The 25,730-nt window shown below is 42.9% G+C and overlaps 1 pseudogene; it reads right to left on the minus strand.

Moving 5' to 3' along the window:
- Positions 1–971: 971 nt before the first annotated feature.
- LOC120987068 lies at positions 972–25,403 on the minus strand (annotated as a pseudogene).
- Between the last annotated feature and the right edge of the window lie 327 nt (positions 25,404–25,730).

Below are 25,730 nucleotides of genomic sequence, written 5' to 3' on the forward strand. Positions count from 1 at the left end.
TGCCCTGCCCCGGGCATTTTGGGGGGCATTATATATAGCCCCTTTCACTGCTGCTGATGCTGAGTGTGCACATACATAGCCACCAATCATATCCAGCCCGCAAGGTGACTGATGTGCTGGGGGGCCCTGTAGGCTCATAAAGGACTCAGGAGTACAGTGAGTAGGAGGAAAGCACATTGTCCTCCTGAGTCCTCTATGAGCCCACAGGCCCCCCCCAAAAAAAAAATCCCAATGCTTGCTGCTGCCTTCCCCCCATCAAAAATACCCATCCTGGTATGAACTTTTTATTGTCAGATCTCTTACACACGTTTGTTTATTCTAGCCCCCGGGTTCTATGTTCGCTGACCGGAGCGGTCCTTCCTTCATTATGGGCCGGGGTGGGGGGCTGCACTCACTGGCACACTGATGATTTTTCTTGAGGGCGGCAGTCAGATGGCGGGCACTCCGTGCTTGAGCCTGCGCTGTTTCTGCTGTGCCAGCTATACACTGGCCAATCAGCAGCAGGATCTTTGCGCTGCTAAAAGCTGATTGGCCAGTGTGAAATGCAGATGAGCGCAGGTTCAGCCTGGAGGAGGGAGGGAGCCCGCAGGTCAGACAGGGAGGGGTGGCGTGTTGTCAACCAAGGGGGGGCCCGGGGTAGGAGCCAGAGGGAGAAAAAAACAAGTGGGTGGTCCACGGGACGCCTCCTATGAATAAACTGTCAGTCACTATCTTATGCAGAGTAGGGGGCGGGGCCTTCCATGCGCTCCGGGCCCCCCTGTGCCGCGGGCCCCATAGCAACGCCGTGGTCTGCCTATATTGGCGGTACGCCACTTTGCTCAACCTGCGGCCCTCCAGCTGTTGTAAAACTACAACTCCCACAATGCCCTTCTGTAGGTGGATAGCTGTAGGCTGTCAGGGAATGATGGGAGTTGCAGTTTTGAAACAGCTGGAGGGCCGCAGGTTGAGCATGCCTGCTCCAGGTCATCCAGTCATCGAGAATTATTCATCAGGCTAAGCGGCATGTCCTGGTGAACTCCTTCTGGATGGACATAGGTTGCATGTATTACAATCCGTCACCCTGTCATAGAACTGTAATATCTGCTCTCACTTTTCAAACAGCCAGATAAATGGCACCATGGCACTGATATCCAGGGCATGGCAGGCGACCACCATGATGTGGTTCAGCAGGCTGGTTACCTTATTAAATGGCATCCTAATGCACTGCACTTTGAGCAAGGGTCTGAGGTTCAAGAGCTTATCTTCAGCTAGGGAGCAGCAGTGTTGATTGCACATCATGAATATGTTGACCAGGTGGTCAAAGTAGGGTAAAGCCTGTAGGTACTCAATGAGTTTCTCAGTGCCCCAAGGCAGGAGTCCAAGTCCCACTTGGGGTGGGGAGGGGGAGAGTCACACTTTTTCATTGCCTTTCTGCTGAGCTCACTGACCAGGAGGAGCACACCATTAGTTGCAAAATGCTGTGGACCAAATTTGATGGTGAGGTTAAAGACACTTATATGCGCAGAGGGGTCTTTGTGCAGTGAGCCCCAGAGGAGCCAGTGCGGAGGATGGGAGTGGTAGTGGCCCGGAGAAAGTGTTCTGTCACAGTGTACTCCCTTGGGCCGTTGTTCCCTAGGGAACGGTGCTGTGGAATTATAGTACTAAAGAAGGTAGCCAGAATTAAACCTAAAAAGTGCAACGTAGAACTTCCAATACATTCAACAGCAGCAGATTTCAAGTGCAAATCTTCTCTGGCACCAGTAAGGATTATGGAGGCAGATTGGATGGCGGCAATTTAGCACTCAAGACTTCAGTTAAGGCAAAAGATTAAGAGATCTCTCTGAAGAATCTTCTTTTGGAGCAGGAGCTCAGGCTTCCTCTCCTCTCTGTGGCTACACAGGAACTCTCCCCTCCGTGTTTCTAGTTAACCATTGCCATCCATTCTTTCTGGTAGTTACGGCCATATAATACAATACAAAATACATAACATTACAATATAAAATAATAAATAAAAATGTTTACAGAATTGTAATACTCTCTGGTCTGGATTACTACATTTGTCATGCTAGGAGTACAGATTCATTTTGCATCAATGACATTCCAATACATAACTGTGGTGCTGTACTGCTCCATGAATTCCTGGTTCAGTTGCCATTGTTTGTCTCAGACCCAGTGGGCCACCCAGCCAATGGCCAGTCAAAACCCCTGTAACTGCCCGTAGCAGGGAACCTGTCACCTCAAAAATGCATCTACACCCGACAGCAGTACCACATAGTAGCCCGCAGCCTGCTAATAATCATATATTTCATCCTGTTGTCAGATGCTGCGTAAGTTCAAAAAACGCTGTTTTATTCTCCATCAGCGCTATAGTGCCGGCCAGCTTGAAGTCAAGGGGGCAGCGGCCTCCTTACTTCAAGTCAAGGTAACCATGCCCCCTAACCGTCCCCTCTTGCCTGAGAGTGACAGCCTGCAGTGCGGGCACAATTCCCCAAGTCAGCGTTTCAGCGGCGGCAATCATATGTACCCTAAACTAGTACCAACAAAACTGCCACCCTATCCCGTAGTTTCCAAAATGGGGTCACTTTTTTGGAGTTTCTACTCTAGGGGTGCATCAGGGGGGCTTCAAATGGGACATGGTGTAAATAAACCAGTCCAGCAAAATCTGCCTTCCAAAAACCGTATGGCATTCCTTTCCTTCTGCGCCCTGCCGTGTGCCCGTACAGCAGTTTACGACCACATATGGGGTGTTTCTGTAAACTACAGAATCAGGGCCATAAATATTGAGTTTTGTTTGGCTATTAACCTTTGCTTTGTAACTGGAAATAATGGATTCAAATGGAAAATCTGCCAAAAAAGTGGAATTTTGAAATTTTATCTCTATTTTTATTTTCCATTAATTCTTGTGGAACACCTAGAGGGTTTTGAATACCTTGAGGGGTTTAGTTTGTAAAATGGGGTCATTTTTGGGTGGTTTCTATTATGTAAGCCTCACAAAGTGACTTCAGATCTGAACTGGTCCTTAACCACCTCAGCCCCCAGTGCTTAAACACCCTGAAAGACCAGGCCACTTTTTACACTTCTGACCTACACTACTTTCACCATTTATTGCTCGGTCATGCAACTTACCACCCAAATGAATTTTACCTCCTTTTCTTCTCACTAATAGAGCTTTCATTTGGTGGTATTTCATTGCTGCTGACATTTTTACTTTTTTTGTTATTAATCGAAATTTAACGATTTTTTTGCAAAAAAATGACATTTTTCACTTTCAGTTGTAAAATTTTGCAAAAAAAAACGACATCCATATATAAATTTTGCTCTAAATTTATTGTTCTACATGTCTTTGATAAAAAAAAAATGTTTGGGTAAAAAAAAAATGGTTTGGGTAAAAGTTATAGCGTTTACAAACTATGGTACAAAAATGTGAATTTCCGCTTTTTGAAGCAGCTCTGACTTTCTGAGCACCTGTCATGTTTCCTGAGGTTCTACAATGCCCAGACAGTACAAACACCCCACAAATGACCCCATTTCGGAAAGTACACACCCTAAGGTATTCGCTGATGGGCATAGTGAGTTCATAGAACTTTTTATTTTTTGTCACAAGTTAGCGGAAAATTATGATTTTTTTTTTTTTTTTTTTTCTTACAAAGTCTCATATTCCACTAACTTGTGACAAAAAATAAAAACTTCCATGAACTCACTATGCCCATCACGAAATACCTTGGGGTCTCTTCTTTCCAAAATGGGGTCACTTGTGGGGTAGTTATACTGCCCTGGCATTCTAGGGGCCCAAATGTGTGGTAAGGAGTTTGAAATCAAATTCTGTAAAAAATGACGAGTGAAATCCGAAAGGTGCTCTTTGGAATGTGGGCCCCTTTGCCCACCTAGGCTGCAAAAAAGTGTCACACATCTGGTATCTCCGTATTCAGTAGAAGTTGGGGAATGTGTTTTGGGGTGTCATTTTACATATACCCATGCTGGGTGAGATAAATATCTTGGTCAAATGCCAACTTTGTATAAAAAAATGGGAAAAGTTGTCTTTTGCCAAGATATTTCTCTCACCCAGCATGGGTATATGTAAAAAGACACCCCAAAACACATTCCCCAACTTCTCCTGAATACGGAGATACCAGATGTGTGACACTTTTTTGCAGCCTAGGTGGGCAAAGGGGCCCATATTCCAAAGAGCACCTTTCGGATTTCACTCGTCATTTTTTACAGAATTTGATTTCAAACTCCTTACCACACATTTGGGCCCCTAGAATGCCAGGGCAGTATAACTACTCCACAAGTGACCCCATTTTGGAAAGAAGAGACCCCAAGGTATTCGCTGATGGGCATAGTGAGTTCATGGAAGTTTTTATTTTTTGTCACAAGTTAGTGGAATATGAGACTTTGTATGAAAAAAAAAAAATTAAAAAAAAATCATCATTTTCCACTAACTTGTGACAAAAAATAAAAAATTCTAGGAACTCGCCATGCCCCTCACGGAATACCTTGGGGTGTCTTCTTTCCAAAATGGGGTCACTTGTGGGGTAGTTATACTGCCCTGGCATTTTCCAGGGGCCCTAATGTGTGGTAAGTAGGTAAATGACCAGTGAAATCCAAAAGGTACTCTTTGGAATATGGGCCCCTTTGCCCACCTAGGCTGCAAAAAAGTGCCACACATGTGGTATCTCCGTACTCAGGAGAAGTTGGGGAATGTGTTTTGGGGTGTCTTTTTACATATACCCATGCTGGGTGAGAGAAATATCTTGGCAAAAGACAACTTTTCCCATTTTTTTATACAAAGTTGGCATTTGACCAAGATATTTATCTCACCCAGCATGGGTATATGTAAAATGACACCCCAAAACACATTCCCCACCTTCTCCTGAGTACGGAGATACCAGATGTGTGACACTTTTTTGCAGCCTAGGTGGGCAAAGGGGCCCATATTCCAAAGAGCACCTTTCGGATTTCACTCGTCATTTTTTACAGAATTTGATTTCAAACTCCTTACCACACATTTGGGCCGCTAAAATACCAGGGCATTATACCTACCCCACAAGTGACCCCATTTTGGAAAGAATAGACCCCAAGGTATTCGCTGATGGGCATAGTGAGTTCATGGAAGTTTTTATTTTTTGTCACAAGTTAGTGGAATATGAGACTTTGTATGAAAAAAAAAAAAAAAAAAAATCATCATTTTCCACTAACTTGTGACAAAAAATAAAAAATTCTAGGAACTCGCCATGCCCCTCACGGAATACCTTGGGGTGTCTTCTTTCCAAAATGGGGTCACTTGTGGGGTAGTTATACTGCCCTGGCATTTTCCAGGGGCCCTAATGTGTGGTAAGTAGGTAAATGACCAGTGAAATCCAAAAGGTGCTCTTTGGAATATGGGCCCCTTTGCCCACCTAGGCTGCAAAAAAGTGCCACACATGTGGTATCTCCGTACTCAGGAGAAGTTGGGGAATGTGTTTTGGGGTGTCTTTTTACATATACCCATGCTGGGTGAGAGAAATATCTTGGCAAAAGACAACTTTTCCCATTTTTTTATACAAAGTTGGCATTTGACCAAGATATTTATCTCACCCAGCATGGGTATATGTAAAATGACACCCCAAAACACATTCCCCAACTTCTCCTGAGTACGGCGATACCAGATGTGTGACACTTTTTTGCAGCCTAGATGCGCAAAGGGGCCCAAATTCCTTTTAGGAGGGCATTTTTAGACATTTGGATACCAGACTTCTTCTCACGCTTTGGGGCCCCTAGAATGCCAGGGCAGTATAAATACCCCACATGTGACCCCATTTTGGAAAGAAGACACCCCAAGGTATTCAATGAGGGGCATGGCGAGTTCATAGAAATTTTTTTTTTTTGGCACAAGTTAGCGGAAATTGATATTTTTTATTTTTTTCTCACAAAGTCTCCCGTTCCGCTAACTTGGGACAAAAATTTCAATCTTTCATGGACTCAATATGCCCCTCACGGAATACCTGGGGGTGTCTTCTTTCCGAAATGGGGTCACATGTGGGGTATTTATACTGCCCTGGCATTCTAGGGGCCCTAAAGCGTGAGAAGAAGTCTGGAATATAAATGTCTAAAAAATTTTACGCATTTGGATTCCGTGAGGGGTATGGTGAGTTCATGTGAGATTTTATTTTTTGTCACAAGTTAGTGGAATATGAGACTTTGTAAGAAAAAAAAATAATAATTCCGCTAACTTGGGCCAAAAAAATATCTGAATGGAGCCTTACAGAGGGGTGATCAATGACAGGGGGGTGATCAATGACAGGGGGGTGATCAATGACAGGGGGGGTGATCAATGACAGGGGGGGTGATCAATGACAGGGGGGGTGATCAATGACAGGGGGGTGATCAATGACAGGGGGGTGATCAATGACAGGGGGGTGATCAATGACAGGGGTGGTGATCAATGACAGGGGGGTTGATCAATGACAGGGGGGTGATCAATGACAGGGGGGTGATCAATGACAGGGGGGGTGATCAATGACAGGGGGGGTGATCAATGACAGGGGTGGTGATCAATGACAGGGGGGTGATCAATGACAGGGGGGTGATCAATGACAGGGGGGTGATCAATGACAGGGGGGTGATCAATGACAGGGGGGTGATCAGGGAGTCTATATGGGGTGATAACCACAGTCATTGATCACGCCCGTGTAAGGCTTCATTCAGACGTCCGTATGCGTTTTGCGGATCCGATCCATCTATCAGTGGATCCGTAAAAATCATGCGGACGTCTGAATGGAGCTTTACAGGGGGGTGATCAATGACAGGGGGGTAATCAATGACAGGGGGGTGATCAGGGAGTCTATATGGGGTGATCACCACAGTCATTGATCATGCCCCTGTAAGGCTTCATTCAGACGTCCGGATGCGTTTTGCGGATCCGATCCATCTATCAGTGGATCCGTAAAAATCATGCGGACGTCTGAATGGAGCTTTACAGGGGGGTAATCAATGACAGGGGGGTGATCAGGGAGTCTATATGGGGTGATAACCACAGTCATTGATCATGCCCCTGTAAGGCTTCATTCAGACGTCCGGATGCGTTTTGCGGATCCGATCCATCTATCAGTGGATCCGTAAAAATCATGCGGACGTCTGAATGGAGCTTTACAGGGGGGTAATCAATGACAGGGGGGTGATCAATGACAGGGGGGTGATCAGGGAGTCTATATGGGGTGATAACCACAGTCATTGATCATGCCCCTGTAAGGCTTCATTCAGACGTCCGGATGCGTTTTGCGGATCCGATCCATCTATCAGTGGATCCGTAAAAATCATGCGGACGTCTGAATGGAGCTTTACAGGGGGGTAATCAATGACAGGGGGGTGATCAATGACAGGGGGGTGATCAGGGAGTCTATATGGGGTGATAACCACAGTCATTGATCATGCCCCTGTAAGGCTTCATTCAGACGTCCGGATGCGTTTTGCGGATCCGATCCATCTATCAGTGGATCCGTAAAAATCATGCGGACATCTGAATGGAGCTTTACAGGGGGGTGATCAGGGAGTCTATATGGGGTGATCACCACAGTCATTGATCATGCCCCTGTAAGGCTTCATTCAGACGTCCGGATGCGTTTTACGGATCCGATCCATCTATCAGTGGATCCGTAAAAATCATGCGGACATCTGAATGGAGCTTTACAGGGGGGTAATCAATGACAGGGGGGTGATCAATGACAGGGGGGTGATCAGGGAGTCTATATGGGGTGATAACCACAGTCATTGATCATGCCCCTGTAAGGCTTCATTCAGACGTCCAGATGCGTTTTGCGGATCCGATCCATCTATCAGTGGATCCGTAAAAATCATGCGGACATCTGAATGGAGCTTTACAGGGGGTTGATCAATGACAGGGGGGTAATCAATGACAGGGGGGTGATCAGGGAGTCTATATGGGGTGATCAGGGAGTCTATATGGGGTGATCAGGGGCTAATAAGGGGTTAATAAGTGACGGGGGGGGGGGGTGTAGTGTAGTGTAGTGGTGCTTGGTGCTACTTTACTGAGCTACCTGTGTCCTCTGGTGGTCGATCCAAACAAAGGGGACCACCAGAGGACCAGGTAGCAGGTATATTAGACGCTGTTATCAAAACAGCGTCTAATATACCTGTTAGGGGTTAAAAAAAACACATCTCCAGCCTGCCAGCGAACGATCGCCGCTGGCAGGCTGGAGATCAACTCTCTTACCTTCCGTTCCTGTGAGCGCGCGCGCCTGTGTGCGCGCGTTCACAGGAAATCTCGCGTCTCGCGAGATGACGCGTATATGCGTCCACTCGGAATGAATCAACCACCTCCAGGACGCGTCTGTGCGTACAGCGGTCCGGAGGTGGTTAAAAAGTGGGTTTTTGAAAATTTCTGGAAAATTTGAAGATAAACTTCTAAGCCTTGTAACATCTACAAAAAATAAAATGGCATTCACAAAATGATCCAAACATGAAAGACAGAAAGTAATAACTATTTTTGGAGTTATTACTATCTATTATAAAGCGGAGCTCACACAGTACCGTTATAAAAATAATTTTTTTATTGTAACATGATTAAAATATATATAATAAGCCGTTAAAAATTGAAGGAGAGTGACAGAAAAAGCGCCATCCTGGCGCTGCATACATGTCAAGAAAGTAACAAGCGTATATAAATGTAATATAATTAACAAACATTTAGATATGCAATGAATTGTACATACAGAGGATATACAGGATGAGTCTCAATAACATTGGCTGCATGGCTAAGGGATAAAGAACCACGTGCATGTGCTAAAGTGCATAAACTAGAATAAATTCACAGTGATGACCAGATATAAGAAATCACCTATACCCAATGCAGACATGAAGTAGACATATGGGGAATGTAAAGTAATAACTATTTTTGGAGGTATTACTATGTATTATAGAAGTAGAGAAATTGAAACTTGGAAATTTGCAAATTTTTCCAAATTTTTTATAAATTTGGTATTTTTTTTATAAATAAAAATGATTATTTTTTTTTTACTCCATTTTACCAGTGTCATGAAGTAAAATATTATTAACTTTTGGAATGATCCTTCACAATGTGTTGAGACACAAATTTTTGAATTTTTCAAATGATCGCTAGGATCAATGGCTGTCTCTAAATTGACACATGTGATAGTATATTTAAATTAAAGCGTAACATTTATTTGTGTTAGTTAATAAATCGTTTGACATAACATTCTCAATTAAAATTATCAGCTCAGCTTGCAATCTGTATGATGTTTTTTATTTTAAACAAACTTCATAGTGGTTAATTTTCTAGTGTCTTGGGGGTACCTCTTGGAGGTGCTGCCAGTTATCTGATATAATGGTATATATAAATGATCTGTTTTAGCTGCTTTATATTTAGCAGCCACCTGCACGTGCTATGCTGCTCCAATTCAGTTATACCACTAATTGTGGTCCGTTACAGATCACTGCTCTGCTTTGGCTGCTTTTTATTTAGCAGCCCCTGCATGTATTATGCTGCTCCAGTTCTGTTATCCCACTAGTTGTGGTCCGTCACAGGTCACTGCTTTGCTTTGGTTGCTTTATATTTAGCAGCTCCTGCACGTGCTGTGCTGCTCCAGATCAATCATACCACTATTGTTTGTGGTCCGTCACAGGAGTTAACTAACTCTCACTCCTATCTATTACTTAACTAGTAGCTGGCGTGCTCTCCTCCTCATCTACCCCTATCTGGCTGCTTAGCTAATAGTCATAGTGATGGAACTTTGCAAACTGATGCTGTATTAAAACACTTTACAGGACACTGCCCCCCGACATGTTTCGCCAAAAGCCTTGGCGTCTTCAGGGGAACGGGCAGACTGCTGAAGTACAATATGTGACGAAAAAAAACATCTCAGAATAGCCTGGATAAGTAAAAGCGTTTTAAAGTTGTTCACACATAAAGTGACACTGGTCAGATTTGCAAAAAATTGCCTGGGCCTTAAGGTGAAATATGGCCGTGTCCTTATGGGGTTAAAGTGCAACCATTTTCCCTTACCTGGTAGACAGAATTTTACAGAATTTCATCATGCAACTTTATGGCTGGATGAAGGGGGAAATGAATTTGGATCTATATATTAGCAAAACAGCTCTCTGTCTAAATAGAAATGAATTAGAGGTGCCATGAACCATCTCTATTAACCTCAGCGCTATCCCAAACCACAAGGAATCTAAAGCGTTCAGCACAGTTACAAATTGTTTCACGCATACAGCAATTCTGGGCTCAGAGGCGTACACACTTGGGTAGGTTTTTGTCCACTGCTCATGTTTACATTGCACCATTAACAGTATTTCCATTGATCTGTCTCGGATTAACCGTGCCTTTAGAACAAGGCTGATCTGGCACTGAGGGGGTAAGACAGAAAGGCAAAAAACTGCTTTTTCACTATGCTTTGAAGAAAGCCACGGAGAGGATTGTCTCAGGAGATTAGAAAGACAATTATAGACAACCATGTTAAAGGGGTATTCCCATCATAATGATCACTGTTAAATCAGTTAATGATTTGACAGTGATCATTTTTGTAAATATACTTGATTAACAAATTCCCACCGTTTAGGATAAAATTTATCCCCACTTACCTTATTGTTGTGACTCGGTCTCCCCTGGTTACGGCCACCGCTCTTCTCCAGAATCCCGATGGTCGCGCTTGCTCAGAAGACTCCTTCTTTTCTCCCGGCCGGGCCGCTTGCTGTCCTGAACGCGCACGCTGCCGCACATGTGCGACAGTGACTTCTTCCCGGCCAGAATAGTACAGAGCTGCGAACGCGCACGCCGGCTCTGTACTATACTGGCCAGAAATAAGTCACATGGCGCATGCGCGGCAGCGTGCGCGTTCAGTCCAGCGCGCGGCCCGGCCGGGAAAAGACTTTAATCAAGATGAAGCCAGCCCCCAGCCAGAATCCAGGAAGTGAACGGCGCGGTGGCAGCAGGTAAGTATAAAAAGGCGAAGTGGGATAACCCCTTTAAGGGTAAAGGCTATAAGACCATCTACAAACAGCTTAATGTTTCTGTTAATAAAGTTGCACATATTATTCAGAAGTTAAAGGGATTCTGTCACCTGGATTTTAGTGACAGAGCTTTTAACATCACCACATCAGTCTGATCGTTTTGTATTAAAATATACTAGTATTACTACCCTAAGTGTTGTTCTTTGTGTAGAAAATCGCTTTTATTAATATGGTAATTACCTGAGTAAGGTGCCCAAGGGGCTGTCCCTCCGGCCGTTGGAGCCCAGACATGGCCCCTCTCCTGGAGCCCAGTACCGTCCCAATGTTAATTTATTTACTCCTCATTGCTGGCTGGCGCATGTGCAGTGCGTCCTGTGAGGCAGATTCCAGGCGCTGACATGTGTATCCACGGCGCATGCGCGAGCTTTTGGCTCAGCGAACGCATTCCGCTATCTTAACCAAAGTGGATTTAATGGAAGGCGACTGAAGAGGAAACCACTGTTGAAAGAAAATCATAAAAAAGCTAAACTGGACTTTGCCAAAATGCATATTGATGAGCCACAACGCTTCTGGGAAGATGTCAGAATGACAGATGAGACAAAACTGGAGCTTTTTGGCAAGTCCCATCAGCTCTATGTTCACAGATGCAAAAATGAAACATACAAAGAAAAGAACATTGTACCTACCTTGAAACATGGAGGAGGCTCAGTTATGTTTTGGGGCAGCTTTGCTGTATCTGGCACATGGTGTCTTGAATCTGTGAGGGTACAATGAAATCTCAAGACTATCAAGAGAGCATGTGTGGCATATAAGTCTCCTCACACAGATTAAAGCAATCTCTCCCCAAGGAGAGATAGTACTCCCCAAGACTATTAAGACATTCTGGAGTGGAATGTGCTGTTCAGAAAGCTTGGTCTGAGTCGCAGGTCATGGGTCCTTTAACAGGATATTGACCCAAAACACATAGTCGAAAAAATTCAAGAACAGTAACGAGCTAAGAATTGGCCTTCTGAGAACCTTAACCAAATCCTACTGAACATCTGTAGAAGGAGTTCAAACATGCAGCCTTCAAACATGAGAAGGCACCCTTCAAACATGAGACAGCTGGAGCAGTTTGCTCACAAGGACTGGCCCAAAATACCTGTGGACAGGTGCAGATGAGACTTACAAAAATCTCTTGATTGCTTTTGCAACAAAATACTAAGTTAAGGAACAATCATTTTTGCCTACGCCAGATTCATTAGTTTTCTAAATTATTCTACAATTCAAAAACATTGTGGTCTGCTTTTCATTAGCTCATTTTCATTAAATTTTTTGTTATTATTACTTGTCAGTTTTAAGTTTTTTCAGTGACCATTGTGGGTTTTTCTTTCTTTAACGGAAGGGTACCCACAACTTTGTCCGTGTGTATATCATTTAGCCAGAAAAACAACTGAGCTCTCCTGTCGAGATGAAGTTAAAGGGGCTTTCAAGGACCTAATGGGTTCCACAAATCCACCTTAATTACATAGAACACAACTGCAGGAGAAAGTTTATAATATACTTATTATTCTAAAGTTGCATGGATCAGAAACCCGGTCAACTGATGCTCCTCTTCTTAAAATCCAGCTTCTGCCAACATCACATTCTTTAGCACGTTTCCAGCCTGGGCTATGGACAGGACATCACGTCTGCTGTGGACGGGGCTAGAACTACTCCTGTTCCTGGCGCATGCACAGATGAGGTGGATGCAGGAGCTTGCGTATGCACCTGGGATTAAATAGTTCTGGCTCCATACACAGCAGATGTGATAATTTGCCCATAGCGCAGGTGGGAAACCTGATAAAGGACATGAAATCAGTGGCACCTGGATTTTCAGAAGAGGCGCATCATGTGACTGTATTCCCAGGAGGCCGTTCCACACTACTTTAAAATGGCATGTATATTACAAACTATCTACTACAAGTGTGTTCTGTGTAACTAAAGTGGGTTTGTGGAACATGTTGGGTCCCGGAAAACCCCTTTGCTCTGGGACCCCATGACTTCTGTGCACATCCCTGCCATGTCAATCACATTTTTGCAAAGCAAGATAAAGAACCTAAATGTGACCATATTGTTCTATGAATCTCAGGGAACATGCCGTACAGAGAGAACTTGCATCTGGGGCATAATTAGTGGCGAGAATTATAATAAATGGAAGTGAGGGAACAGAAAATGAGCTTTGAAAGTAAATGTCCAAGTTCCTTTCACTTCTTATTATGTGCTTGTTTTTCCCTGAGGGGGTGGATGGGGAGACGGGACCTTCTCATTGATTTGGAAATAAACATAATGGTTTTTAGTGAGGCAGGTGTTTAGCACTGAATCCTCAGCTGCTGTCAGAGCAGCATCAATGAGATATACCCGGTACTTATAATCAGCATCTGATTCACAGGACAGACACTGGCGGCGATGACCTCTCACTCAGCGCCCCTCTCCTCATAATTATCATACTGATGATTATAGGATATGATTATGGAGAGTCTTCAAACAACTGCAGGAACATGAAGAAATGAGGGTTTGGGTTTAGTGCATCGCTCTCCAAACTAAAATCCAATATCAACATGTAATTACTACGATTAATAAGTAGTGAGGTCTCGTAGGGTTCTCTATGTCCTGTTATACAACATTCACAGCCTCTCGGTAGGCTTTAGGGGGGAAAAAAAGAGTTAAATTATTATTTATTTATTTTTTATATGCTAATGAAATTGGATTGGGGATGGGGTGTCTCCCCTTTCCAATGTATTGAATCTACCGGTGCTTTTTTCCTTTAAGAACCTTGTGTGCCAATGCAATGAATAAAAACCAGGATACCCACTGCGACCAGTAGAGTTGATTAGTTTTTCTATGGTTTTGTTTATCACAGTCATACTGATTTTTAATATTTTTTGCATGTTAGAAATACCATTCCCAGATAAGGATAAGATTATATATTTCTTGTACAAGTTCTCCAAATGTTTCCTAATATCATTGAGATTATGTGTCATCTCTTCTATTTGTGAAATCTGTATTTGGTTCTGTTTTGGTCTTTACGCATTATGTATGTGTAAAATTCAATAAAAACCATTGAAACAAAAAAAAAAAAACTTGTGTGCACATTATATGATATGCCATGATGAAGGACGACATGCGTTTGTCCGAAACACGTAGCTTATTACATGTACTTTATGGATTTTAGTGCATGATAAAAAAAAAAATGTTTGTTATATTTTTTTACATTTTTAAAATGTAATGGAAAATGTTGACTAGGACATCCCAAAAGGCCTGAGCTAGCTGTCCGTCTCTCTTTTAGAAGGCTGATATCTTGGCCAAAGGGCTGGTGGCCACAGGGTCTGCGGCTCTGTCACCAGGCAGGGTATCCCTGTCTTAGCGTCTGGTAGATTCTCTTTTACTAAATACTGGCACCTATCTGCAGAACCTTAGGAGCTATGACTGATCTACTTTTATAAAGTTTCTAATTGATCCAGAACTTTCTAGTGGGAGGAGTGAAGCTGGATAAGTACAACCCAACAGAAACAATGTTGCAGTTCATGGATGCCATAGACTTGTATTGTGCCTTAAATCAATGGGAATGATTAAAGGGGGATTATAAAGGGAATTACACATGTTTCAAAGTGGGGTGGGAGGAAGGGAAGAATATGGGCAAATTCTCAGAAGGGTATTGTCAAGAGACAGTGAATACTACCAGCCAAGAGTATCTTACATATCTAATGAACTGTAGAGAACTTACTAACATAATCTTTGTTGAAATTCTGCACCGTTTTCTATCATTAGGTATGTCCCCTTGTTTACCAAGTCTTCTGTGCTGCCCACACGGAGGTCATGTTCTGAAAATGGCTCCTGATGGAGGAACATGTGACCAGACAAATCACCTCCACTTGATTTCTCCTTTGTTCAAATACACTGCACCTGTCATCTGCACTTGCACTGTTGGGAGTTCAGAGCAGGTGTATTTAAATGCAGATTTGTCTGATCTCATGACCCTCAATCAGCGGCCATCTTATGAACAAGACATCTACGTAAACAGCACAGAAGATTTGGCTTGGCTTATGAAATATAGCAAACAGCACAGAATACCAACCAAGCCTATATGTCACGGATGATGTTGCAGATAGCTGGAACTTATGAATAAACGTCCGACTGGCTTGATCCCAAACTAAGGAGCATATAGGTGAGCCCTATAAAACCCTAAGAGCTCTCCCTGACTGCTATGCCCATGCAAGGGTCTCAATGGTAGACGATTGCATGCCCACGTACCTAAGACTGTGTGACACCTGAAAACCCTATAATAGTGAGGGGACACGACCACCGGCTCCCTGCACTTAATACGGACGGAGTCAGGGTCACCTAGAATCAAGCCAGCAAGGAAACACAATACATGAAAATACCTATCTGAGTAAACAGCAGCACCAGCCTCCAGCAGTGAGCACTTCATCCAGGAAGTAGGATAAACCGCAAAGTGAGGCAGTATGGGAGGGAATATAAAGGGAGACGATTAGTCTAAATAGGTGACACCTGGGAGAAGGAAAGAAGATGACAAAGTAAAACAAAAACAAAGAACATCATGCAAGAGGTAGAGAGGGACGTCTGCTAGACCTTCTCACAAAACTGGCAGTGACACTATATTAGTAAGTGCTATATAGTCATCTCACCTACATATTGGTAACAAGAAAGTGACCAACCCCTTTAAGCAGTTTCCAGATGTACATTCAAAAGAACACAATCTTCACTCACCACTACATGTCAGGTGGAGCAGCAGAGATGCGGTTTTCACTCTGGTGGTTCTCAGTGGAACAAAGAGGACATAAGCAGAATCCAATAGAAAAAGAAATGTGCAGCTCTAAGGCGTAGCTCAAGCGGTACGATCAGATACAGACTACAGCCGTTTCGTATACACATACGCTTTTTCAAGGCATGATGGGATAGAGGATGAACCCAATTAAATCCCCAGTACCTAATTATCTCATACATATGAAAAATAGCTACACACGACACATAGAAAAACACACATTATAAAAAGGAAGATGTCATTTCTCTCATTAAGACCACATGGTCCTAGTACTTGCTCTTCTCTAATATTCTTGTGTCCGCAAAATGCAATAATATGTTGTTGGGGGTTGTTGAGCAAGATCTGCCAAATCCTCATGCATCTGGATCAGTTTTTTCTAATCACCTGTCTGATAGGATCTGAAAAAAGACTATGTTTAAATAAATAAATTAATTAATCTGATCTATACCTATGTTCCTAAAATAAAAAATGTTTGTGATCTTGATTTGCTAGTGAGAATGCTTCAGAAATTGCATTCTTATCATAACCCCTGACTCATAATCTCTCTACTAACTCTAAGGATTGCTTCAAAGAAGAATCATAGCTACTATGTCACGAGTTGGAGGTCCCAGGAGAGACCACCGCGTCGTCAAGCAATAAACGGAAATCAGGTACAGACACATAAGAGTTTATTGCACAAACAGAAACATGGAAAGCAGCACAGATAAAACATGAGCTCTATGTACCGTCAGCACAGTGGGAGAAAACCCCCACTGCGCCACTGTCTAGTAATACTCCAGAGGGGCGTAACTAAGCAACTCCTGGTTTTCACTAGAGCCCTAGATGGTAGGGTTAGACTTAGCCGCAGGAAGTTGCCAGGGTCCACTCTGGAGCGTGACCTAGACAGTGACAGCAGGAGCGAATGGACAACAGGTACCAGAAGGTACCGACGGCACATAGGCAAACATAACAGACAGGTAAATACAAAACAGGGCAAATAATAACACAAGCAGGAGTTCATGCAAGGGAGCAGGAGTGGCAATGAGCAGAGAAGGACTTGCTCCACCAGTAGTAAACTGCATGGCCTTGTCATGCCACTCTGCTGCAAAGGCTTGCTGAACACGGACATATGAATACAAAACAGGGCAACTAATAATACAAACAGGAGTTCACGCAAGGGAGCAGGAGTGGCAATGAGCAGAGAAGGACTTGCTCCACCAGTAGTAAACTGCATGGCCTTGTCATGCCACTCTGCTGCAAAGGCTTGCTGAACACAGACATCAGAATAAACACAAAGTAACTAAAACATAACTGGCAGAACAGAAAGACAGGAAAAAGGACGCAAAATGGACGGGAAAGAGGACACAAATGAACAAGTAGGGAAACCCACAGAGCACAGACAGACAGACACGGATCCCATGGGTCAGCAGCATGGGAGAGAGAGTACAAACCAGGAGCAGGACAGGACAACACACACCAGGAGAGCTGACACAGAACTGAGGAAACCTCAGCCTTATATACAGGTTCCATGGGTGCAGCAGAGAGACCACACCCATGGAGCAGACAGAGGATTAACTCCTAATAGGCACACAGAGGAGTTAACCCATAAAGAACCACAAAAGACACACAGGAACAGAACTTCAGCGAGGAGCGCCGAATGAGCAAGAACGGAAGGTCACAGTCAAAGGTAACGACTGTGACATACTATTAATCCTACATAACCTAATAAATTGCCTATTTTCTCTTTCTATTAGCTTCCAAATGTAAATAACCATCTGAGTGAGCTAAACCAGTCAAAAGTTCATTGAGTCTGTTTTTCCTTCCAAAACTTAGCTTTGCATAGCCCCTTATTGTAACAGTGGAAAATTACTAGCTTCTCAGTGCACAGGCTGGAAAGTCCCAAAGTCTCTTAGTATTACCTCTTCCACAGTGCAATGCAAATGAACAGGATATATTGCAATAAACATATAAATGCAGGGCACAAATATAAAACAGTAAAATTTAAACAGCATAAATCACAGTGTAAGTTAACCCTTCAAAGTTCAATAAAGTATGGAGCATGTGTAAAGTATGTGCTTTCCTATACAATCGCCCACCACAATAAGAGCGTCTGTTATACATACGGCATATATTGGGCCTTTTATTTCAGCACATATGCCAAGAAAATACATCTGAATGGGGTTTGCAGATATCCATGTGCTTGCCACTTAAAAAAATGAATGAAACTGATTTTCAGTCACAGATATTTCTATAACAAATTTGGCAAGTATGAGTATACCCTTAAAGGGTTTCTGTCACCAGATTTAATCCTATTAAGCTAGCTGACATTAGCGATGTGCTAATGTCAGCTAAACCTAACTAGCCTATTCCTACTTTTATCTAGCTTAATAGGTCAACACCAATAAATGACTCACAAAAGTGAGTACCCGTGCCAAACCTGCACGTAAAGTAAAACACCAAAGAAGGGAAAAGGCTAGCACAAATAAATAAATAAAAACTTTATTGAAGTCTCAACACGAGACAAAATACGGTAAAATACAGGTAAAAAACAATACTGTGGTGGGTATAGAACACACATGAAGAAATGCGGCACCACTAGTATATCAGCATATACATATAAATATCCAGGCTAATGAAATCATGTAGATATAACATGGTATAAAAATGACATAGACCGAATATCTAAAACATAAGGCCAAGCCACGGCTGACAAAACAGGATGGAGATCCAAGACAGTACAAAGAGGTATAAAGTGCAAAGTGCAAAAATACAAAGTACATGGATCACAAATACTGAACTAACCACAATGGAGCCATGACATAAGTACCTGAGTGGTGAACCGGATTACCCCAACGCACGTTTCGCGTGAAGCTTCACTCAGGTACTTATGTCATGGCTCCATTGTGGTTAGTTCAGTATTTGTGATCCATGTACTTTGTATTTTTGCACTTTGCACTTTATACCTCTTTGTACTGTCTTGGATCTCCATCCTGTTTTGTCAGCCGTGGCTTGGCCTTATGTTTTAGATATTCGGTCTATGTGTCATTTTTATACCATGTTATATCTACATGATTTCATTAGCCTGGATATTTACACTCACCTAAAGAATTATTAGGAACACCATACTAATACGGTGTTGGACCCCCTTTTGCCTTCAGAACTGCCTTAATTCTACGTGGCATTGATTCAACAAGGTGCTGATAGCATTCTTTAGAAATGTTGGCCCATATTGATAGGATAGCATCTTGCGGTTGATGGAAATTTGAGGGATGCACATCCAGGGCACGAAGCTCCCGTTCCACCACATCCCAAAGATGCTCTATTGGGTTGAGATCTGGTGACTGTGGGGGCCATTTTAGTACAGTGAACTCATTGTCATGTTCAAGAAACCAATTTGAAATGATTCGAGCTTTGTGACATGGTGCATTATCCTGCTGGAAGTAGCCATCAGAGGATGGATACATGTTCTCATTCTGTTTACACCATATTCGGACTCTACCATTTGAATGTCTCAACAGAAATCGAGACTCATCAGACCAGGCAACATTTTTCCAGTCTTCAACAGTCCAATTTTGGTGAGCTCGTGCAAATTGTAGCCTCTTTTTCCTATTTGTAGTGGAGATGAGTGGTACCCGGTGGGGTCTTCTGCTGTTGTAGCCCATCCGCCTCAAGGTTGCGCGTGTTGTGGCTTCACAAATGCTTTGCTGCATACCTCGGTTGTAACGAGTGGTTATTTCAGTCAACGTTGCTCTTCTATCAGCTTGAATCAGTTGGCCCATTCTCCTCTGACCTCTAGCATCCACAAGGCATTTTCACCCACAGGACTGCCGCATACTGGATGTTTTTCCCTTGTCACACCATTCTTTGTAAACCCTAGAAATGGTTGTGCGTGAAAATCCCAGTAACTGAGCAGATTGTGAAATACTCAGACCGGCCCATCTGGCACCAACAACCATGCCACGCTCAAAATTGCTTAAATCACCTTTCTTTCCCATTCTGACATTCCGTTTGGAGTTCAGGAGATTGTCTTGACCAGGACCACACTCCTAAATGCATTGAAGCAACTGCCATGTGATATAATTGCATTAATGAGAAATAGAACAGGTGTTCCTAATAATTCTTTAGGTGAGTGTATATGTATATGCTGATATACTAGTGGTGCTGCATTTCTTCCTGTGTGTTCTATACCCACCACAGTATTGTTTTTTACCTGTATTTTACCGTATTTTGTCTCGTGTTGAGACTTCAATAAAGTTTATATTTATTTATTTGTGCTAGCCTTTTCCCTTCTTTGTTTTTTTTCCTAGCTTAATAGGGTTAAATCTGGTGACAGAATCCCTTTAAAGAGAACATTCACACACAGACATCATATAGGACATGGCAATCTCTTTCTAACAAGGCCAGAACCAACCCTGTACCTCACATGGATCCTGAGATCTCCCATTCATTGCTCCAAATGCTCTGTTAGATTTACATCAAGCTGGCAACTCAGGAAGCATGTCTTTTCTGCTGCAGTTCTCTCCCTATGACAGCTCAGAGGATGTTTTCTTTCTGCTGTAGATTTCTCCCTGTAACTTTCACAGCTTCTAGCAGTAGATATACTGTAGCTGGTGGCAGCTCAGGAGGCACGTCCTTTCTTCTGTAGCTCACTCCGTATCACAGCTCAGTGGACGTGTCCTTTCTCTGGAGTTGTATCCTGTATGCTGCATTTCTCTCCCTGTAACTGTCACACCTCCTAACAGAAGGTAGAACTGGCGATGGTTAAAGGATAGGACTGAACATCTGTGTCCCCCTCAGCAAGGTGGACAGATATATAAGGAACAGAACAAACAGCAGGTGGCGCTAAACAGATATACTTTATGTATAACTCAGTGGTTATAATACATTTTGAAGTTCACGCAATTGTAAATGTGTTCACATCCAAGGGCTGGTTTTCATGGTACAACCCTTTTAAGAATTTTCTGCTACAGTGCAGAACTCATGGGCTACACCTGGGTCCAGAGCAGCAAAGTATCATCAAACCATCACGCTATCACCACCATATTTGCATGATGTAATAATATTCATTTATATAGTGCTAACATTTTCCGCAGCTTTGTACATAGATTATCATCACTTTCATTGGTGGTACTGTAAAAACATTTGTACTTCACTAATCTATCCACAGAAAATGATTCAGATGAGCCTGGGGGTCATCCAGGTGTTTCTTGTTCTATGTGGTATGAGCCTTTATGTTAGGCTGCTTTCACACTCACGTTTGGTGCGGATCCGTCATGGATCTGCACAGACGGATCCGTTCAGATAATAGAAACGTCTGCATCCAATCAGAACGGATCCATTTGTATTATCTTTAACATAGCCAAGACGGATCCATCTTGAACACCATTGAAAGTCAATGGAGGATGGATCAGTTTTCTATTGTGTCACTGAAAATGGTTCCGTCCCCATTGACTTACATTGTGTGTCAGAACGGATCCGTTTGGCTCAGTTTCGTCTTGGTGGCCGCCTCCAAAGCGGAATAGAGACAGAACGGAGGCAAACTGATGCATTCTGAGCGGATCCTTTTCCATTCAGAATGCATTAGGGCAAAACTGATCTGTTTTGGACCGCTTGTGAGAGCCCTGAACGGATCTCACAAATGGAAAGCCAAAACGCCAGTGTGAAAGTAGCCTTATAGATAGCAATGGTTTCCAGCTACTATACTATGAGCCGCAGTTATCCAGTGTTACCTGAGGCTTGAGAAACCTGCAGTTCCTTGATGTTTCATGATTTCCCTGAACATTGCTGTGATGGTCCACCACAGGTTTTGTCCATGGTAACGCAACGCCAGAGAATGCCATGTCTATGCATTTACATTTGGTTGTTATTATTGCTGCCAAAGTTGCAGCAACAAGTTAAAGGGGTTGTTCTAAGATTTAATGGGTATTTCCATCTTCGGGGGCTATTGAGCACCCCCACATGGCCAGCCCTGCTGTTGGAAGCATACTTACTTACTCCCCGCCACTGGTTTCCGGCTACTTCGCACCCCTGCTACTGCCCACATATCAATATCTGGTTTGATTGGCTGCTGCAGCCAATCACTGTCCACAGAGGTAATGCATCCCCCTTGTGTCACATTATCTATTGCTTCCCTCTGATCCAGCCATGTGGAGGTCTGCCCAAAAGGCCCCAAAAGATGGAAAACCAATACAGGGAGTAATCTGCCAATCAATGGTGACAGAGCGGAAGATCAAGAGTATGAGGCCACTACACACATCATTGAGAAGACTCCAGCATTTGGATCCCTCTAGAGCTGGTCAACAGGTATTTTTCGAAAGATAACTAAATAAAAAAGTAAGTGATCCAGCATTTTGCTCAGGGTCTCTGTCGTTAGATTGTGCAGCGCTCAGATAGGAAAACATAAAACTGGTCCAACGAGCGATGGATGGCAAGTTGCATGAAACGGAGATGTCTAGAGGCTGATACTTTGAAGGTTTTTTATTCAAGGGTAAATTACAATTTTCAGAGGCTTAGCTATCGTGGAAGCAGGCAAGGCAGCTGTTACATGGCTCAAACTCAGGAAGGGGCCTAGGAGGAGGACAAATGGATTTATTTTTAGGGCCCAAGGAGTGGGGAGTATGGTTGGTGCTCCTAGTTCTAGCACTGGTATTACCCACCTTCCCTGGTCTTCTTCACCGGGTACTTGCGGCCTTCATCACCAGGCACCTAGCAGTGCTTATCTTCAGGATGGGACATAGTGTGTTCAGCAGCGCACTATGACCCCACGCTGTGCGACATCAGGTAACAGTGTAGTGCTTGCCTAGACACAGTCATGCATGAAGAGCAGAGGCGCTTGCAAGAAGAGAAGAGATGTGAGTTTTTCTTGGTCTGAGGTCTGCATTAAGGGGACCAAGGGGGGCCCCTTTTAAAAATTTGTTGTGGGGACCAGTCAGTTCTAGTTACGCCACTGACAATTAGGCTATTTATGACATTCGCCTTTACAGTATATGCAGATAGTTTTACTGAAATGACAATTCTGATTTATTGTTTTTACAATATTAGGGAATTCTGCACCCGTTTCAGTATTAATTTTTCATGCACACAATATCTGAAAGGTTTTACAATAAATCCAGTTGATCCAGTTGAGAACCAAACACCTAAGCTCACCCTACTTCTCAGGGCTTATGCATACGCCCATATGTATTTTGTGGTCTGCAAAACAAAGATCCACAAAAAATATGGATGATGCCCGTGAGACATCTGTATTGCATCTGTTTTTTTGCGGATCCATTGTAACAGTGCCTATCCGTGTCCGCAATAATTATTTTCTGCAGAACAGTCATGTGGACATACTGATATGGGGCAGCATAAAACGGAAATGACTCAGTGTGCATTCCATTTTCGTATGCCCGCATAGCCGTTCCGCAAAAAAAATAGAAAATATCCTATTATTATCCACATTATGGACAAGGATAGGACTGTTCGGTTGTTCCGTTCCGCAAAATTGCGAAATGCACACGGCCGGTATCTGTGTTTTGCGGACTGAGTGAGCCTTTAATGATGTGTGGGGGGCGTGGACATGGCCCTTGTGTAACAGGTTTGCCTTCCATAGTTAGGCACATCTACAAAGGTGTGGTTTCATAGAAAAGGGATGTGGTTAGCGCGCCACAATTCTGATGTAAAATTCTGTCTCAAAGTAAGCCAACCATTATTTAGTATAGAGTCATAGAAGAAAAGTGTCTTTCTCTAAACCAGATTTATCATCCAGCCTGAGCCCCTGTGATAAATCTGGTGCAGATCTAGACAGCCGGTCTAAAGTTCCCGCCATCTGTAGAATTAGCAAATCTGCCCATTGTCTTGTGGACAGCGGTCAATCAGCAGGACTATCAAAAGTTTATACTTTATAAATTTATACTATTGTGTTCTTATGTAGCTACGTCTGTGCCCCCTTTAGCTATGCCCACGAGAAGACAATTGAAGTTGTTGTCAATATAACATTGGAACCTAATTTTTCACTGCACTGCAAGCTGTTTTTAAAAATAGCAGGTATGACTGTACCCACTTGCAAATAACAGGTTAGATATATGCAAGTGGTTTCATTAAATGCCTCGCATCTCGTTTTACATCTTTCAGTTCTGAATTGGACTGTGATTACATTATAATTAAGGTAATTCTTTTCTATTAATCCAATTACCCAAGCTCTGTAATTACTCAGGATATGCAATGACGCTTCCTAGTCAGGAGCATTCTGTACAGTTGACTGAACTAATACCAGTTTCTTTCCAGCGCTTTGTATATTTTATACATCAATGGAAACACAGTTCCTAAAAATAAACGATTATTCAAATAATTGGTAGCATTAACATTGTGTGTCAAGAAATGGAAGATTAAAGAATATTCATGGCTTATTAGTTCTGTCGGAAAAATCTTATATTAAAAAGTCTAAATGTTCATACCATACAATTAACGCACAATGCTCTCCAATCACACAATATGTTTCTCCAGTACTCGGGAGTAGTGTTTAACCTTGTATAAAATTCAGAGGAAATGTTATATAAGTTGATCATGCAGTGCGCTACCGGGTGGGACGTCGGCCTGGGGGTCCCTTTGTCTTGATCCCAGTTGCATTTCAGCAACAAGGGACCAGGTCCCCCTATGTAGAAGGTGATGGTGGACCCCAGGTGTAGGATTGCCTATAGTGTCCCTTTAAGTGCGGCTTTTGCACTTGTCATGGTGCTCCTACCTGGATATCCTGGAACCCCAGACGTTGTCGTCCGTGTTAGGGAAATATCCCTTCACCCTATGATTGTTGGAATCCAAATTAAATGGGATGCGAGCGCTCGGGAAACTGAGACATGCATTGGATGTATGTGGATCAGATTTCTCTTTTTTCAAGACAAGCTCACAATAATATTGGCTTGAAACAGAAAAAAAAACTATCACATGACAAACATGACATTTGCAGTTACAAGATATAAATCGTAAAACTATACAAGACCATACGTATGTTTCCATTCCTCTCTCCTCTCCCCCCGCACCTCCTGAGACACAGACAGATAGCTCTGCTAGAGAGGAAACTGGGGTGGGGGTGGGTTCTATTACACACAAACTGACTTTTTGACCTTGTTTTTAGCTTTATTAATATCTGTCTATTTAATCCTGTAAGCTCCATTTAGGACCTGACCTAAATCTCCCATATACACAAGATGGAGGACATGTTTATAGAAAATGGATCCTCATCCCTCAAAAATCCCCCATTTTGAGATCTCTTCAGTTCTGCAGCTGGCGCAGGACAGAAGATTTTCTCAACAGTCTCTATAATCTCTTCTCTTGGTACATACTTTGTGCACATAAGCAGTAGCCTGAGCAATACATATGCTATGAATTCCCATGAACCACCCTCCCAAAGTTTTGAACCAGTTGGCAGGGTGGAGGAAGAAAAAGGTGCCTCCCCACCATGAGTCTTTGACTGCACTATTTTCCTTTAGCCATTTGTCTCTCATAGCTTTCACCTTTTCTATTCCAGCTTTTACCTGTAGGTTACCTTGGGGATCTATATAATGGCAACAACCTGACACATACCTCCTTCCTTTGCTGTCAGGTAGTGTTGATTGTCGTGTTGATTGGTGACAATGATTATCTGGTTCTGGATAATGTTAGAGGTGTTAAGACTCATGAACACCTCTAACATTGTCCAGAACCAGATAACCAAAACATATCTGATCATCCAAATAATCAGTTTGTAGCTGGCCAGCTAAGACCTGTCCTAGGTTGCTAGTATAGCTTATATGTGTATACAGCTAAACCTGCTAATAACCTTAATACAGTTCCTATGTTTATGTGTTAAAGACAAAAGCAGAGTTACAGTATTTACTGTGACATCATGTTTTGGATGTCATATAACTGTTATATATTTTGTGTTCACAGAAGCAGAAAAAGATAATATGCCTTTAAGATTCATTTGGTAATGTAAGGTAAACTCAGTGACACAGCAGAAACAGAAAGCATAGTGTTAATC

The sequence above is a fragment of the Bufo bufo genome, chromosome 1 (genome assembly GCF_905171765.1).
Source record: "Bufo bufo chromosome 1, aBufBuf1.1, whole genome shotgun sequence".
NCBI classification, from domain to species: domain Eukaryota; kingdom Metazoa; phylum Chordata; class Amphibia; order Anura; family Bufonidae; genus Bufo; species Bufo bufo.